Here is a 19,523-nt window from a genome sequence, read left to right as displayed (position 1 = left end):
GATCTGTTAATGCGACTTTAAAACATTAGCAAGAAAATAGATAAGTAGGCCTACATAAAAAATAATATAACATATTTTATTATTTGGGTTTTTGACAACGTGGAATATCGTGCGGCAGTACATGTCTTCCTGTTAGTCGACACGAGACAATCTTCAAAGCAGCTTTTGTCTGTTCGCGTGCACATCAATAAGAACCGCATTTACTAAGTTGGACAGAAAGTCGGTCATTGTATACTTGAGCCAGCTTGTTTAAAATGAGTTCCTGTTATCCAGATCTCCTTTAAATATACATAGTACGCTCTTTTGGGGATCCACTTCTTGCCTGACTTGACTCATTTAAAGTAAGCTACTTCCGATTTCATCAGCACTTCCCGACAGAGAATGGAGTCTGCAGTTAAGTATTGATAGTCATGACAGAGTGCATGTCATGAAAGATCTCTGATCACATTCCGTTAAGTTAATTTCTTGTTTACAGCAATAACATGAAACTTTTACTCCTAAAGGGTTACTCGTTTCAACCAGCGGGCTTTTTTAAAGATTGAATTTGTTTTATTACTCCTTACTTATAAGAAGTAGGCTTCAACCCCAACAATTTATGATTTCTCTCTTATTTTTCGTGTATCATTAGATCTGATAGTTATGATTTTTGTTGTCTTAAGGGCACCTGGACATGCAAAGTCAGTAACAATTCACATATTGGGTTTTCACTTCTTCGAACAGACTGGACTTTCCCGAATCCAAAAATATAATTTTATAAAATCTGTAGCTAAATGTTCTTGCAACAACAGTGTATTTCAAATGGCTATTTAAATTGCCACTCCCTCCCAACGGTCAGCTAACATTACGTATTTTTTCCTAAAATATAAATGGTATGCAGAATTGTGAAGTAACTGAGTAAAAGTAACGAACGCTTCCAAAGTAGTTTTTACTTGTAATCGGTACTTTTTACAAAACGTAATTTTTACTCGTAATTTACTTCTTGAAATAGAATTTTAATCGCTACATTCTTACAATAATTACATTCTAGTCATCGATATACATCGCATGAAAGCAGAAAATGGAAAAATGTTAATTAATGATGAAGATAACTTTTACCTTTCTACTACAGTGGCTTCACCGGTGCTGAATAAGGTCTTTCTTACTTCTCCAGTACTTTCATAGACATTCGAGTCTTAAAGGAAGTATATGCATATTATTACTTGAGTGGTAAAATGACTACCGATGGCAGAAGTAAAGAGGATATAACATGCGGACTAGCACAAGGAAGAAAGGCCTTTCTACTTCAGCTCGAACATTGAGATAGGAATAAGGAAGATTCCTTTCAAGACTTTCGTTTGGAGCGTGGCATTATATGGAAGTGAAACATGGACGATAACTAGCTCAGAAAGAAAATAGAAGCTTTTGAAATGTGGTGTTACAGAATAATGTTGAAGGTGATCGCATCACCAATGAAGAGATACTAAATAGAATTGGTGAGAGGAGATCGATTTGGCTAAATTCGACAAGAAGAGATAGAATGACAGGACACATCTTAAGACACCCAGGAGTTACTCAGTTCGTTTCTGAGGGAAGTGTAGGCGATAAGAAGGGTAGGGGTTGAGCGATGAGAATTTTAAGAAACAAGTAAATGACAAATTATCTGAAGTGCTAGAAGTCACTAAGTAAAATAAAAATGACGGGAAAGAATTTTTTTTGAAAGTTCCAGGGTAGTCTCACTTACCGATGATAGCTACTTAATGCCTCTATTTTTGTACACTTATCATGGCTTGACTCGACTAGACCTTATAAGGCACGATGATGTGAGGAAGAAATTCAAGGTTACCCCAGTCACAGAGAAAATGCATGAATCACGTCTGCGATGTTATGGGCATGTACTCCGTAGCAGTGAAACCTCAGTTGCAAAGACTGCCCTTCAGCTGAACGCGGAGGGTCGCCGACCTCGAGGGTGACCTCAAACACACTGGCTGGACAGGGTGAGAGATGGGACGCTACGGATCGACTTAAGTGGAGGAAATACTGTAAGAAGGCAGCCCCCACATAAACAGGAAAATACAAAGACGATGTTGCTTCTGCGAAAATACTGATTACTTGTTGAAGAAGTAATTTTTAATAGTAATTGAGCAAAATATTTCTCAGGTAACTGTAGAGCCCAATTACATTTTTTGATGTACTTTTTCCATCACTGGTGGTATGGCACTATCCACCCCCATATTTTTGATGGAACATACTTTTGAGTCCCATAGGGTGAAATACTTCTTGGATACACAAGTATTGTAGGTACTAGATGACTAGTTTCTGGAATGACAGCTATCTGTGTATGCGTAGTTATCAGTGACTTAACATGGTGAAACGTTTGAAATAAGTTTCCGAAACAACGAGTATCGCCTTCTTCACAGTTATCTGCGCAACGACTGGTTAACTGCAACTAGTGCTGTAGTTACCTCTATGTCAGAACTGATTCCAACGAGGCGCCACTTCATTATGGTTTCGTAAAAGTTCTTATATTGGATTCGTAAACATTAGTAAGTGATAATGAACTGATTATAATATACACTGAGTGGCCAAAAGTCACGGGAAGGGGTGTTCCATTAGAACATATGCCGTGTATGACCCCTGAGCGTTGCGGCTAGCTTCGGCGTAGCTGATCAGAATGTCAAAGACACTAGTGTCGTGAAGATGGCAACACGTCGCGAGTTAACTGAATTTGAACGTTTGATGATCATCGGCGCACGGCGCATGGGTCATAGCATTTCGGTGATTACACGCGAATTCGGGTGTTCGAGGTCAACAGTGTCGAGGCGGATCTTCAATATGGCGGAGAGTATGTTACCACCCGCGAAAACCGCCGCACGGGAAGCAAACAGGTGTTTAATGAACGGACATCACGTCACCTCTGTAGAACCATACTGGGCGCTCGAGGGGGTTACTGTGAGTCAGATCACCCCCCAGTTGAATGCTGGGAGTCAGGAACCCATTTCTACCAGGACTGTAAGGAGGCAACTGCACCGCATAGGCTTCACTAGCTGACGACCAATTCGTGTCCCTTTGCTGACACCTCAACACAGGGCTCAACGACGCGCATGGTACCGCGAACATCGGCAATGGATCATGGAACAGTGGCGGCGTGTGTTATAGTCCTATGAATCCCAGTTCCAGTTGTATCGAGCTGAAGGGTGCGTGAGAGTGTGGCGTATGCCCCATGAAGCTATGGATCTTACATGTCAAGAAGGTTCTGTCCAGGCGGGAGATGGCTCAGTTCTGATATGAGCGGCGTTCACATGGTCGGAATTAGGCCCCATGGTCCGGCTGCAGGGAGCACTGACAGGTGCACGTTATGTGGACATTCTTTGAGACCATCTGCATCCCTTGCTGGCCCTAGAGTACCCTGAAGGACATGCCATGTTTCAACAAGACAATGCGCCATGTCATCGCTCTATGGTGGCACGCAAGTGGTTGGAGGACCACTCCGGTGAATATACGGCCACGGATTGGCCCTCCAGATTCCCCGATCTTAATCTAATCGAGCATTTATGGGATGCTCTCGTTGCTGGTGTACGCTCCATGAACCCCGCTCCAACTACACAAGACCAATTCTGGGTAGCAGTGCAAAGTGCATGAGTCCAGCTCCCTCCAGAACGATTCCAGCACCTTGTAGAGTCGATACCTCGCAGTATTGCTGCTGTTTTGAGGAGCAACTCGTTATTAACAACACATTCAGGGTCTTCCCATGACTTTTGGTCACTCAGTGCATTTATGATCATTCATTGTAGTTTTAACGTGATTGGGTGTGCTGGAGACGACAATATTTCGGTCACTACGTTTACTCCCACGTTATCACTGGCTTTAGTCACTAATTCCACGTGTATGGTGTCATCTGTCCCAGCTATTTCAGTTACAGTCTCCTCGGAGCATGGCGCCTCTATTGCAGATACTGTATATCTTCCAAAACGGGAACACCGAGCTCGATAGCTGCAGTCAGCCAGTATCCAGCATTAGCGAGATAATGAGTTCGAACCTCACTATCGGCAGCCCTGAATGTTGTTTTGAGTGGTTTTCCCATTTTCACACCAGGCAAATGCTGGGGTTGTACCTTAATTGAGGCCACGGCCGCTTCCTTTCCACTCCTAGCCCGTTCCTGCCCCACCTATCTGTGTCGGTGCGACGTAAAGCAACTTGTAAATGTATATATATATATAAACAGGAACTGAGTTGTCAAATAAAATGGAACTCGAATCAAACGGATTTTCATCGGATTCAAATTGATCTTTCATTGCAGCTATAATGTTAAGATCTCTTTCGTCAGGCTTGAATCATGAGTACCGCCACTAGTTAGTGAACATCAATCTGAAATTATGGAATGTTTACATTTGCACTATTTAATAAACTTCTTAGGTACCGGTATTCATTTAATATAACCCTGCTGAATAATAAATACTAAATTTTCCCTGCTTTTAAAATTTTATTATATCACTTAACCGGGACGTGAGGTCTCATAGACTCCGAAGTAACATAAAACATCTGGACTTCTTTAATTAAAAATCTTGCAAGGAACTGTAATTTATGTTACCTTCTTATCTGTGTCGACACACTTCACACCCTGGGTCAGGTCAGGGTTAGCTCTCTACCTCCGACTGAAATTCTCAAGTGGACTGCCAGACCTCACGTCAGGAGTAACGAGAGTATTTTTGTCAATGCATGTTGGTGGTCAGCGTAAGTAAAACATCTCTCAGTTATTAAGAACTACGTATCCTCAGTTCAAGGAGTACATTACCAGGCGAGGTGGCTGTGCGGTTAGGGGCACCCAGCTGTTAGCTTGCATCCGGGAGATACTGGGTTCGAACCCCAATGTCGGCAGCCCTGAAGATGATTTTCCGTGGTTTCCCATTTTCATACCAGGCAAATGCTCGGGCTGTACCATAATTAAGGACGTCGCTTCTTTTCCACTCCTAGGCCTTTCCTATCCCATCATCGCCAGTGTTGGTGCGACGTAAACCAAATTGTAAACAAAAACAAGAAAAAAACACAGGAGTCCATTAAGAAACTACTAATGAATAATGTAGGTGCTACGGCTATTTTCCATTGGCTATTGGAGATCGGAAAACCACCTTCAGGGCTGCTTTAGTGACCGGAGGTGCAGCCTCACTGAAAATAACATTGCATTTTCAAATGTTATCCGTTATGACAGTTTTCCGGTCATGTGATTTTAATATCATTGTGTTCTGGGACTTGTTTTAGACAGATTTTTAATACATGATAACATGAGTGAAATTTGTGTCTTTTTTATTATGTAAAATTGGTTTTGGCAGTGTTTGTATTTAAAATTTGCACCATTTTTTTTTGCTACGGGCTTTACGTCGCGCCGACACAGACAGGTCATATGGCGACGATGGGATAGGAAAGGCCTAGGAGTTGGAAGGAAGCGTCCGTGGCCTTAATTAAGGTACAGTCCCAGCATTTGCCTGGTGTGAAAATGGGAAACCACGGAAAACCATTTTCAGGGCTGCCGATAGTGGGATTCGAACCTACTATCTCCCGATGCAAGCTCACAGCCACGCGCCTCTACGCGCACGGCCAACTCGCCCGGTGCACCAATTTTTGCACCTTTTTAACCAAAATTTTGCACCTAAAATTCCTAGCTTTACGCATCATTTGAGTTTTTCACGAATTTGCATAAATTATAAGGCAGATCCAATATAAGAGCTTTTAAATGTCTATTGCACGATTGCGAATATTTTACAGTCGTGACATATCGTAAGCAGGAATCGAACCCGCCAACTTGAGTTCAGAAAGCCAGTGCTCTACCGTGTGAGCTACTAAACCCATGTGTGTATTAAAACCAATCCGAATTACTCATCGTATTTTCACATAAAAGATGTCCACTGTCACGGTTTACGGGTTAGAAAAGTAGCATCCCACCCAGATAGCCGTAATTCGATACTAGGCTCCGCCAAGAAAGAAAGACTACTTTTGAGCGTGTGGAATAGGGTGCATTCGGTCTCAGGTAGTGTAATTGAGTAGGGAAGTGGGTTAATATCCCTTCTCGACCACCCTGAAGGTTGTTTTCTTCCACCCCAACTTCAGGCGAATGCCAGGATGGTACCTAACAATAATCCAAGACCGCCTCCTTCAAAACTCAGCCTCATTGGATTATAAATACACATACCACGGACATAAAAACGCAGATAATCGACACATACTATGGCAGACAAAACTTTACCCACGCTACAGTCAGGAGGCTTAGCTCTGTTGTTTCTGCGGTAGTGCGTTCGATTAATAATGCCAGGTTCACAGGTTCGGTTTTTGAGGAGCTTGCTGATTTTTTAAGGGTGGACTTAAATCTTTAATCTCTGTGTCTTAATATTGCTGGAATAATAATAATAATAATAATAATAATAATAATAATAATAATAATAATAATAATGATAATAAACTTTACTGGCCTTACGTCCCACTAACTACTATTACGGTTTTCGGAGAGCCAGGTGCCGGAATTTATTCCCGCGGGAGTTCAATTTCGTGCCAGTAAATCTACTGACACGAGACTGACGTATTTCAGCACATTCAAACACAATCGGACCGAGCCAGGATCGAACCTGCCAAGCTGGGATCAAATGGCCAGCGCCACATCCGTCAGAGCTACTCAGCCCGGCGTTGGCATATTAAAGACATGTGGTAGCGCACTCCCCATCCACCCAAAAAATCACCTCAAGCTAATTGATAGATTTATTTTACTGATACAGCGCGACGTAGAAGTCATTAAGGTGTTCACTCTTCCTCATTTGCTGCTACAAAATTCAGTTCTTCATTTATTACTGCCCATCTACTACTGCAGGTACATTTTTAAAGTTTAAATTGTTTATCTTTGGCATTGACAGGAAGCTGAAGGATTTCAGAAACAAGAAAGCTAGCTTGTAGTTTTAGGTGACTATTGATATGACGATCATAACCACGGAAGATTCAGTTTTGTGCAGGATCCCAACCAGTTCGATATAGCTTTACATTTGAAAAATCCCACAGGCATCGGCCGAAATTCGAGCCACTGTCGCCTTGGTGAGAATCCAGTGACTATGTCAGGAACTTCGGCAGTCCTGAAGATGGTTTCCCGTGGTTTCCCATTTTAACACCAGGCAAAGGCCATGGTCGATTCCTTCTCACGCCTAGCCCTTTCCTGTCCCATCGTCGCCATACGACATATCTGTATCAGTGTGAAGTAAAGCAGATTATAATAAATAAATAAATAAATAAATAAATAAATAAATAAATAAATAAATAAATAAATAAATAAATACACTGACTGACAGTGACAATGCAACACCAAGGAGGAGTGGTTCGAAAGGGATGAAAGTTGGGGAAAAAACAGAGACGGCACGGATGAATAATTGATGTTTATTTCAAACCGATATGCAAGTTACACAATGCGCACGGCATCGACTCAGTAGGATGTAGGACCACCGCGAGCGGCGATGCACGCAGAAACACGTCGAGGTACAGAGTCAATAAGAGTGCGGATGGTGTCCTGAGGGATGGTTCTCCATTCTCTGTCAACCATTTGCCACAGTTGGTCGTCCGTACGAGGCTGGGGCGGAGTTTGCAAACGGCGTCCAATGAGATCCCACACGTGTTCGATTGGTGAGAGATCCGGAGAGTACGCTGGCCACTGAAGCATCTGTACACCTCGTACAGCCTGTTGGGAGATGCGAGCAGTGTGTGGGCGGGCATTATCCTGCTGAAACAGAGCATTGGGCAGCCCCTGAAGGTACGGGAGTGCCACCGGCCGCAGCACATGCTGCACGTAGCGGTGGGCATTTAACGTGCCTTGAATACGCACTAGAGGTGACGTGGAATCATACGCAATAGCGCCCCAAACCATGATGCCGCGTTGTTTAGCGGTAGGGCGCTCCACAGTTACTGCCGGATTTGACCTTTCTCCACGCCGACGCCACACTCGTCTGCGGTGACTATCACTGACAGAACAGAAGCGTGACTCATCGGAGAACACGACGTTCCGCCATTCCCTCATCCAAGTCGCTCTAGCCCGGCACCATGCCAGGCGTGCACGTCTATGCTGTGGAGTCAATGGTAGTCTTCTGAGCGGACGCCGGGAGTGCAGGCCTCCTTCAACCAATCGACGGGAAATTGTTCTGGTCGATATTGGAACAGCCAGGGTGTCTTGCACATGCTGAAGAATGGCGGTTGACGTGGCGTGCGGGGCTGCCACCGCTTGGCGGCGGATGCGCCGATCCTCGCGTGCTGACGTCACTCGGGCTGCGCCTGGATCCCTCGCACGTACCACATGTCCCTGCGCCAACCATCTTCGCCACAGGCGCTGCACCGTGGACACATCCCTATGGGTATCGGCTGCGATTTGACGAAGCGACCAACCTGCCCTTCTCAGCCCGATCACCATACCCCTCGTAAAGTCGTCTGTCTGCTGGAAATGCCTCCGTTGACGGCGGCCTGGCATTCTTAGCTATACACGTGTCCTGTGGCACACGACAACACGTTCTACAATGACTGTCGGCTGAGAAATCACGGTACGAAGTGGGCCATTCGCCAACGCCGTGTCCCATTTATCGTTCGCTACGTGCGCAGCACAACGGCGCATTTCACATCATGAGCATACCTCAGTGACGTCAGTCTACCCTGCAATTGGCATAAAGTTCTGACCACTCCTTCTTGGTGTTGCATTTGCTCTGTCAGTCAGTGTAAATAAATAAATAAATAAATAAATAAATAAATAAATAAATAAATAAATAAATAAATAAATAAATAAATAAATAAATAAAATGTCAGGAACACAGAGACAGACTGCTCCGCAGCGTCTGAATAAAGGCTTATTCGAGTAATGCTTCAAGTTAGGTATACGTCCATTGTCATTTCTTTTCTGATAGGATTCAATGTGTGCAGTCTGGAGGCCTAGGAGGCATTTCAAACCATCTCTCCTTCCGATGATTTTCGCATAGATACCTCCGTATGGTTGCACACAGAGGTGGAATGCTGGGATGGGAGTCATCGTGAAGGATTTAGGTCTATGTATGTTAAATCGTCAGACCGGAAGGTGATCGGATCCATAAAAAGCAAAACCAAACGTTAGTCTAATAAAGAAACCATAAACACCGGTGGTGGTGAATAATGCAGTGTACAAGTGCAGTGCACAAGGTAGTTTACCCATTGCTTTCCTCATTGGTCAGGAAAGTTCTACTGCAGCACGAAAGGCTTTACGAGTAGTTAGTACCTTTCATAACAGCCAGACGCACTCAACATTATTATCATTGTGACTGATACGAATCTGAGCTCCACACTAATTTCAGTTAATATTTAGATTACTGAGCGAGTTGACCGAGCGGTTAGGGTCGCGCAGCTGTGAGCTTGCTTTCGGAAGGTAGTGGGTTTAATCCCCATTGTCAGCAGCTCTGAAGATGGTTTTCCGTGGTTTCCAATTTTCACACCAGGGGGTGAAATACTTAATAAAGTCCACGGCTACTTCGTTCCCACTCCTAGCCCTTTCCTCTGCCATCATAGCCATAAGACCGTAAAGTGATATTTCGGTTATGAGTAAATGGAGGTTCTTCTTCTCTTCTTCTTGTACCAAATCCTCATCGGACGTCGGCTGTCATCAGGGCGATCTGGTTCTTGTTCTCAACAACTCGGAAAAGATTGGGGATACTGAGCCCACACTATTCTCGTAGATTCCGTAGCCAAGATATTCTCCTTCTTCCCGTACTTCTCCTTCCTTCAATTTTACCTTTAAGATAAGCTGAAGGGGTCTATATTTATCATTTCAAATGATATGGCCGAAGTACTCAAGTTTATTCTTTTCGATGTTGTGCATGACCTCTACCTCTTTGTTCAGGAGTTGGAGTACTTCGTATTCTGTCAACCCATGACATTCTGAGCAGACGTCGGTAGCACCACATCTCAAAAGATCGAAGTTTTTTGGTTGTGTTCTATGTTAGGGTCCAAGTCTCGGCACCACAACATAAGACAGAAAATACATAACACGGAAGTACACAGAGACAGAGATTGATCTTTAAAAGTCCCTGTTACAGAGAAGCTTGCTCATTTTCTTGAATGCAAAAATTCTTGCCTGTTCAATCCTGGACCTAATTTCAACAGCATTGTTCCAGCTGTGATGAAGTACGCTGCCGAGATACTTAAAGCGTTGGACTTGCTCCAGTGATGTGCTAGCTACTCTCAAGTTAATAGGTTGAATGATATGTTTACTTATGACCATTACTTCGGTCTTTTTTCAGGTTTAAGCGCAGACCTGCTGCAGCACTGTGTTCAACCACACAGTTTAGGAATGTCTGCAGATTTTCATCACTTGTTGCAAGCAGAACGGTATATCATCTGCATATCGCAGATTATTATTTATTGTGATCTCATTAACAACGATGCCCTCCTGTTTTCCTTCTAGTGCTTCAGAAAATACCCTTTCAGAGTAAATATTGAAGAGGAGTGGATATAGAACACAGCCTTGCCTCACTCCTTGCTTTATTTCAATAGCACAGGTGTTTGTGCTGTCAACATAAACTGATGCGGTCTGATTCCAACACAGGTTGGGAATAATTCGCATATCTCTAACATCCATGCCGATATCATGTAAGATATGCAGTAACGTTTCATGTTTCACATGGCCGAAAGCCTTTTTATAATCAATTAAACAAGCATATACATCCACAAACATATCTATGCATCTTTGCACCAAAACCTGCACCTCCAGCAATGCCTCTCTGGTGCTAAATCCATTACGGAAAACAAACTGGGTACTTTTGTTGTCGTTAGTCGTTTAGTCGCTTTCGACTCTCCGTGACCCCATAGACCAAAGTGCGCCATTTTTTCCTGTCGTATACTATTTTCCGAAGTCTTTCTAAATTGAGAGCCGTGGCTTCCTTGATATCATTAATCCATCTCATCCGTTGTCGCCCTCTTCTCCTGTTACCATCAGTCTTCCCCAGCATTAAGGTCTTTTCCAGTGAATCATGTTTTTTCATAATATGACCGAAGTACTTTAGTTTTTGCCTGAGTATTTGACCTTCCAGTGAACAGCCTGGGTTGATTTCCTGTAATATGGACTTATTAGATCTCTTCGCAGTCCACGGAACTCTTAACGAGTTTTCTCCAACATCATAGTTCAAATGCGTCTATTCTTCGGCGCTCAGCCTTTCTTACTGTCCAGGTTTCGCTTCCGTACATTGCTACTGGGAAGATCATAGCTTTCACTATACGAATCTTCGTTCTTAAATTTACATATCTACTCTTGAAAATGTTATCAAGGTTGGCCATTGCCTTCCTCCCAAGGAGCAAGCGTCTCTTAATTTCATGGCTGCAATCGCCGTCAGCAGTTATTTTGGAGCCTAAGTAGATGAAACTAGGAACAACCTCCATTGTTTCACCATTTATATGCCAGGAGGTGATAGGTTTAGTTGCCATGATCTTTGTTTTCTTGACATTCAACCTTAGTCCAGCTTTTGCACTTTCTTCTTTCACCTTCATTAGTAGATACTTAAGTTGTTCTTCACTTTCTGCCAACAGGGTGTTGTCATCGGCATATCTAAGGTTATTTATATGTATCCCACCAATTTTAGCTCCAGTTTCTGTTTCATCTAATTTGGCATTCTTCATCACATACTCTGCATATAAGTTGAATAAGTAAGGTGACAATATGCAGCCTTGACGTACACCTTTCTCAATCTTGACCCAGTAAGTTGTTCCATATAGGGTTCGCACTGTAGCTTCCTGATCAGAGTAGAGATTTCTCATAAGGCAAATAAGATGATCTGGTACTCCCATAGTCTTGAGTACTTGCCACAATTTATTGTGGTCGACACAGTCAAAGGCTTGAGCATAGTCAATAAAGCATAAGTCTTTCTGGAATTCTCTTGCTTTCTCCATAATCCAGCGAATATTAGCAATTTGATCTCTGGTTCCTCTGCCTTTGCGGAAACCGGCTTGTTCTTCAGGTAGTTCTCGATCTACATACTGCCGAAGCCTATTTTGCAGGATCTTGAGCATAACCTTACTAGCACACGATATAAGTGCGATCGGTAGTTTGAACATTCTTTAGGGCTGCCCTTCTTTGGAATTGGGATGAACACTGAGTTTTTCCAATCTTTTGGCCACTGCTGGGTTTTCCATATTTGCTGACATATTGAATGTAGCACTTTCACAGCATCCTCTCCTAGGATTTTGAACAGTTCTGCTGGGATTCCATCATAACCACTTGCCTTATTGTTTGCAATACTTTCTAGGGCCCACTTGACCTCACTTTCTAGGATATCTGGTTCTGGCTCTGACAACAGAGTAACTTCATCATCAGGAGTATTCCGATTTTTCCTATACAAATTGCCTACATATTCCCTCCACCTTTCTTTAATCTCCTCTGCTTCAGTAAGATCTTTTCCATTTTTATCTTTTATCATTCCAATCTTCGCCTGGAATTTCCCTCTGATGTCTCCAGTTCTTATGTAAAGATCTCTTGTCTTACCCAGTCTGTTATTTTCCTCAACTTCCTTGCACTGTTCATTCAAAAAGGCATTCTTATCTCTTCTAGCTAGTTTCTGAAACTCTGCATTTAATTTAGACATCTTCGATCTTTCCCCTTTGATTTTTGCATTCCTTCTTTCTTCTGATATTTGTAGTGCTTCACCCGATAACCATTTGGCCTTCTTCTTGTTTTTTTTTTTGGAATATGCTTTCCCGCTGTCTCCTTAACAATACAGCGTACTTCTGACCATAACTCTTCTGGAACTCTATCTCTTAAATCTAATCCATTAAATCTGTTTCTAACCTCTACTGTATATTCAAGAGGTATGCTATTTAGGTCATATCTGCTTGATGGTTTGGCTCTGTCAATCCTTTTTAATTTGAGCCGGAATTTGGAAATTAAGAGCTCGTGATCTGATCCACAATCAGCCCCAGGCCTTGTTTTGGATGACTGTACAGCGCTCCTCCACCTCTGACTACAGAGTATGTAGTCGATCTGATTCCGACATTTACCATCTGGCGAGGTCCAGGTGTATAGGCGTCGTTTGGGCAGTTGAAACAGTGTGTTGGTAATGACCAGTGAGTTGTCTTGACAGAATTCTAGGAGTCTCTGTCCAGCTTCATTTGTTGTGCCAAGGCCAAATTTTCCCGTTACTCCATCTACAGTTTGTTTTCCTACTTTGGCATTCCAGTCGCCAATAATGAAGACGACATCCTTCTTTGGTGTTAACTGTAGCAATTCTCGTATGTCTTCATAAAACTGGTCAATATCTTCCTATTCAGCTTCAGTGGTTGGTGCGTAAATTTGTATGACTGTGATGTTAAAAGGTTGGCCTTGAAAACGTACAGACATCATTCTATCAGTTTTAAAATTGCACCCCATTATAGTGTTACGCACCCTGTTGCTAACTATGAGGGCAACTCCATTTTTCCTTTGGTTTTCATGTCCAGAATAGTAGACTATGTACTCATCTGTAGCAAATTCACCAATACCAATCCATCTCACTTCACTTATTCCGAGTATATCGATGCCCAGTCTCTTCATTTCTCGTTTGACTATATCCAGCTTTCCTTGATACATGGATCTTACATTCCAAGTTCCTAAACAGTACTGTTCCTTGCAGCGTCGCACATTTCTTGAGGCTTCTCTCAACGTAGTTCCCCCCGGAGATCAGACTGGGGAACTTGAAACTCCGGAATATTTTGAATTGAGCAAAGCCATGGGGTTTTCTTGGGAAAATTACAGTGGTGGTTTCCCGTTGCCTTCCATTGTCCTCCACTCCTGTTGGCTCACTGACCCAGTTTCCCGCTGGGATTGTAAACCCAAACTTCCACTGGGTTGCTCAGCTTAACAGGGGCACCACGCGTAGGTAGGATTTGGAGAATTGAGGTGTGAGAGGCTAAGTGAACTCTCTTGGTGAGTTCATATATTCGCATCACACCCCCGTTTCTAGCCAGAGTCTCAAGATGTTCGTAGAGACTCCCCCAGGTCGTTTCCTGGGTACTACCTATGTATAATTCACATTTGCTATACATTCTTGCATGTATTACTTTTAGGAAGATTTTGAGAACATGGTTCATTAGGCTTATGATTCTGTAATCTGCATGAGATTAAGCCATTGTTTTCTTTGGAACAGGGATGAAAGTTGATGTCAACCATTCAGAAGGGAGTGATCCTTTGGTACTGTAGTTAAAACCATGGATAGTGTTTTTTGTTTTGTTTTTTACAATTTGTTTTACGTCCCACCGACACAGATAGGTCTTATGGCGACGATGGGACAGGAAGATGGTTGTTGTTTAAAGGGACCTAACATCGAAGGTCATCGGCCTCGCAGGGACAGGAAGGGGCTAGGAGTGGGAAGGAAGCGGCTGTGACCTTAATTAAGGTGCATTTGTCTGGTGTGAAAATGGGGAAACCACAGAAAACCCTTTTCAGGGCTGCCGACAGTGGGGTTCGAACCCACTATCTCACGAATAATGGACACTGGCCGCACTTAAGCGACTGCAGCTATCGAGCTCGGTAGGAAGGTAGCGACCATGGCCGTAATTTAAGTACAGTCCCAGCATTTGCCTGGTGTGAAAATGGAAATCCATCTTCAGGGCTGCCGAAAGTGAGGTTCGAACTCGCTATCTCCCAAATGCAATGTGATAGCTACGTGTCGCAAACCGTACAGCCACCTGCTCGGTGGGTAGCGGTTTCGTGGTGCCACGCTGTATATCACAGAATATTTATCGCAAGCTTCAATTCGCACGTAGAACTGGCTCCACGTTACCGTCCAGATATGTGACGTCCGTTTCCTGGTCTAACTCGCCGTCTATCAATCACTAAGTTGTGAGAAAGTTACTAATTCCTTTCCAGTTTTTTATCTCCGTCTACAGTACCAAGATAAGCTCCAACGGCCATTTTCTTCGGCTCCAATTGAACCCAGCATACATAATTAGCGGGCATTATCGCCCATGGTGAGATAACACGTGAACTGAGCGGATCCGGGCTCCGTCAGCGTGGGAATGTGACTCGCACCTGCTTCTACGTCCATGTGTGTGCAATTCTCCTCTTGATCTGCAGGGTTAAAGAGACTCGAGCCACCAGCATATCATATGTTTGAATATTAGCACCTGGCAACGCGGTGACTTTCTTACTTCTTTCTCTGGAATTAGGTGCAGAATATGCGGGTTTGATTCCAGGTGCAAGAAAATTATCTACCTTCCAGAAGGTTTAGTTTCTTTTCGTTTTGAAGACGTTAATTGTGTTGGGTTCAATAACTACTCAAATATTCCAGAAGTATTCGCTTGTAAAGTAACTTTCTGCAGTAGTAAAGACTTTATATTCCAGGTGTAAGAAAATTATCTATATAGAAAAGGTTTAGTCTCCATGTATGAAGACGTTAAGAGCGTTCGGTTCAATGACTACTCGGTAATTCCGGAAGTATTCACTTGTAAATTTATTTCCTGTAGCAGTAAAAACCTTACATTTACCTGGACTTACTCTAGAATAAAGACAAAGATTTTTATAACAGACTAGCTATAGTACCCGGCGTTGCCCGGATGGTTTTTGAATGTTTACCTTTAATATTTGTATTACCAGTTAGTTAAGTGTGAAGTGAATGCTTATAGAATTCTTTTTGAGATGTTGATTTTACGACCTATTATGTAGTTTTAGAGTTATTTAGACGTATTTGAATTCAAGTTTTGGATTATTTAATTTTCGAGTAAAACTTTGTCCTTGTGGAAGCTAGAATTTATTGGGAAGTATTTGATTCTTTCAAAAGAAATAATAACTGACAACTATTTGTATTTACCGTTTCGCACTATACATATGATGAACACGATTTCAGCTGTCATTGAGACTGTCACAATCATCGTTGTGACCCCAAAAGAATTGGATTCAAAACTAATTTCGGTCATTTTGTACTATTTACTTTTAATACCTTCTCAGCTCCTTTCTCTATGAAATTGGACTTGTAAAAAAACCGGAGTGTCATTATTAATCTCAGCGACCCCGAAAATTATGGATTCGACATTATTTTCGATTATTTTTTTTATCAACTCTCCCGCGCCCCCCATCCCAAAGGGAACTGAACTTGGATTTAAAAATATTCGGATTGAAAGTAATTACGTCAGTGTCCCCGTAAACTACCAATTCGACACTATTTTCGATTACTTGTATGCATCACTCTTCACTCGAAGGGGGCTGAACTTGGACTTTAAAATATCCGAAGTGTCACTATTCACCTCAGTGACCCCGGAAAGTATGGATTCGACACTATTTTCGATTATTTTAATATCACACCCCTCCTTAAACACCACCACAAAGGACTTTAAAACTCCGGAGTGTTACAATTCATCTCAGCGACTCCAAAAACTATGGATTTGACACTTTGATTATGTTTATTTCTCACTCTTCCCCTACACCCCCCCCCCCCACAAAGGGGCATGAACTTGCACTTATAAAAAAATCCGGAGTGTCACAATTCACCTCAGCGACCCCGAAAACTATGGGTTCGACACTATTTACGATTAATTTTTATATCTCAACCCCCCTTACCCCCACCACAAAGCGGCCTGAATTTGGACTTTTAAAAATCCGGAATGCCGCTGTTCATCTCAGCGACCCCGAAAAGTCAATACTTTCGATGATTTTTATATCTCACCCCCCTCGCCCCTATGGGTTCCTGGGGTGTCTTACCCCTCGTGGTTTGTCTCCTGATACTAAAAGTCCGGAGTGTCACCATCCATCTCAGCGACCCCGAAAACTCTGTATTCCACACTAGTTTCGATTAATTTTATGCATCACTCCCCCCTCGACACCCCACCCTAAAGGGTGATGAACTTGGTTTAAAAAATTCCGGAGTGTCACTGTTCATCTCAGCGACCTCGAAAAGTATGGATTCGACAATACTTTCGATGATTTTTATATCTCACCCCCGTCGCCCCCCGCTCCTAAGGGTGGCTGGGTATGTCTTACCCCCAAGTGGTTTGTCTCATGATACTAAAAATCCGCAGTGTTACTATTCACTTTGACGACCCCGAAAACTATGTATCCGACACTATTTTCGATTATTTGTATATATCACTCCCCCCACTCGCCCCCCACTCCGAAGGGGGCTGAAATTGGACTTTAAAAAATCGAAGTGTCACTATTCATCTCAGCGACCATGAAAAGTGTGGATTCGACACTATTTTCGTTTATTTTGATATATGATCCCCTCGCCCCCCCACCCCACTTCTAAGGTTGTTTGCGGTGTCTTTCCCCCACGCGGTTTGTCTCCTGATACTTGGTTGAAATCGCTCCAATGGTTTAGGAGGAGATGTGGTACAAACCCACCCACCCACCCACACACCCAACAACATACATACAATGACTTTTACATAATATATAGATAGATAAGGAGATGACTCTAAAATACATTTTCCGCGCTTTCTTATAAACTCTCAGTACGTATTAATATCCATGGTCGCATCCTAACTCTCCTGCAGAGCTTCCTCAATGCCAGAACTCAGCGTGTGGTTCTTGATGGGTTCAGTTCGACTCTTGTTATGGTACATTCTGGCGTCCCACAGGGCAGTGTCCTAGGTCCGCTTCTTTTTGTCTTATTTATTGACGATCTCATTAATACTATATCCTCCGTGAATTAAGTTTATATCTCCCAATGTTTCACTTGTAGGTTGTGGGCGAATTAAGTTTCTAGCTCCCAATGTTTCACTTGTAGGTTGTGGGCGAATTAAGTTTCTAGCTCCCAATGTTTCACTTGTAGGTTGTGGGAGAATTAAGTTTATATCTCCCAATGTTTCACTTGTAGGTTGTGGGCGAATTAAGTTTCTAGCTCCCAATGTTTCACTTGTAGGTTGTGGGCGAATTAAGTTTCTAGCTCCCAATGTTTCACTTGTAGGTTGTGGGAGAATTAAGTTTCTAGCTCCCAATGTTTCACTTGTAGGTTGTGGGAGAATTAAGTTTCTAGCTCCCAATGTTTCACTTGTAGGTTGTGGGAGAATTAAGTTTCTAGCTCCCAACGTTTCACTGGAGACTGCGCCCGGCGGACCTTCGAAAATGCGTAGGGTGGTAACCACGGAGCCACAAGCACAGCTTGGCATTGCTTTCGCTTACTTGTGCCAAGATTCTCACTTTCATCTCCTACCCGACATCACCTGTCAATTCCTGTTCTCCTCCGACCTCGAAGGTACTCAGTTAGTGAAGGCTAGGCAGTCATTCACAATCACGCCCTTAATTTCCTGCCATCCCCATTCTTCAAAGGGCGGCCTCTTTCCTTTTCAACTCCGATTAGCAAAGGATGGTTATCTTGTTGTAATTCCCTGTAAAACACCTCCTCCTACATACAATCAGCGTAATTTTAGGGATTTCAATTAAATTAATAATAATAATAATAATAATAATAATAATAATAATAATAATAATAATAATAATAATAATTCTCTTAAGTCTTTCACTATTCAGCCAGATAAAATCTAAAAATTAAAGTCCCTACATAAAGGGTCTCTCACATAAACTAAGACCGAACGTACAGTGTTTGTACTCTGCGCTACGGCAGCTGCCTCAGCCGAACTTACGTCGCGTGCGGCCGCCCTGCTTTAAGCGTGTATATAATCTCAGATGAAATATTACCTTATAAAAGATGCTGGAAGTGTCGTCCTTCCTGGACTATACAGGCATTGTATCTGGTAACCACATTCTGGCTGACGTGAGTTCTGCCACTGTTATGTATTCCATTCGTAATATTTTCTTTCAGTTCCTCCAATGCGTGAGGATTTGTTCGATACATATTTTATTTCATTTTACCCCACAAGTAAAAATCACACACTGTTAGATCTGGAGAACGAGGGGGAAATAGATCAGCACTGATCATTCTGTCTGCTAACACTTCCGAGATTGTAAGAAGGAATCTTCTGCTGTATGAGAAGGGGCTGAATATTGTTGAAAACCACTCACGTGATTTTTCTTCTTCTGTTAACTGTTGGAAGAATGGCATCAAAATGTCATCTTAGTACCTGTCTGCATTCAATGTCCTCTCGCAAAAAATAGGCCCAATTATTTGTCTTGCACTAACAGCACACCAAACAAAAATCTTCCCATCATAACGACGGACTTCATAAACGCCCATTAGGATTTTCTGCACACCAATAGCAAGAGCTATGACTGTTCACATGACCATTAAGATGAAACCAGAACTTTTACATACGAAAATACGGTGTTGCAATGATAACTGTCTCACCATGTTAACGGCTGAGATCAGACTGGCGACTGATGCTTGCTAGGTCGAACACGTGCAGGCTGCTTGTGAGGTCAAGAACTATACGCGCGCCTCCCATACTGCTGCTTAAGCATCAGAGAGTAAAAACGCCGGTTCGACGGTCTTACAGAGACCTTATAGTCTTCAGTCTAAGCTCTAATTTGCTTCCATACGTATTACCTGAAAACCATTAAGAACCACGTCTAACATCTCACAGGCCTCTTTCTGCTTCTCTTACCTTCCATGATCGAATCCTAAGAAATGTATTCTCCTCCTGAGTGAAGCTTGTTC

Source organism: Anabrus simplex, chromosome 6, assembly GCF_040414725.1.
Source record: "Anabrus simplex isolate iqAnaSimp1 chromosome 6, ASM4041472v1, whole genome shotgun sequence".
NCBI classification, from domain to species: domain Eukaryota; kingdom Metazoa; phylum Arthropoda; class Insecta; order Orthoptera; family Tettigoniidae; genus Anabrus; species Anabrus simplex.
The sequence above is the reverse complement of the archived record's forward strand: the minus strand, read 5'-3'. Positions refer to the sequence as shown.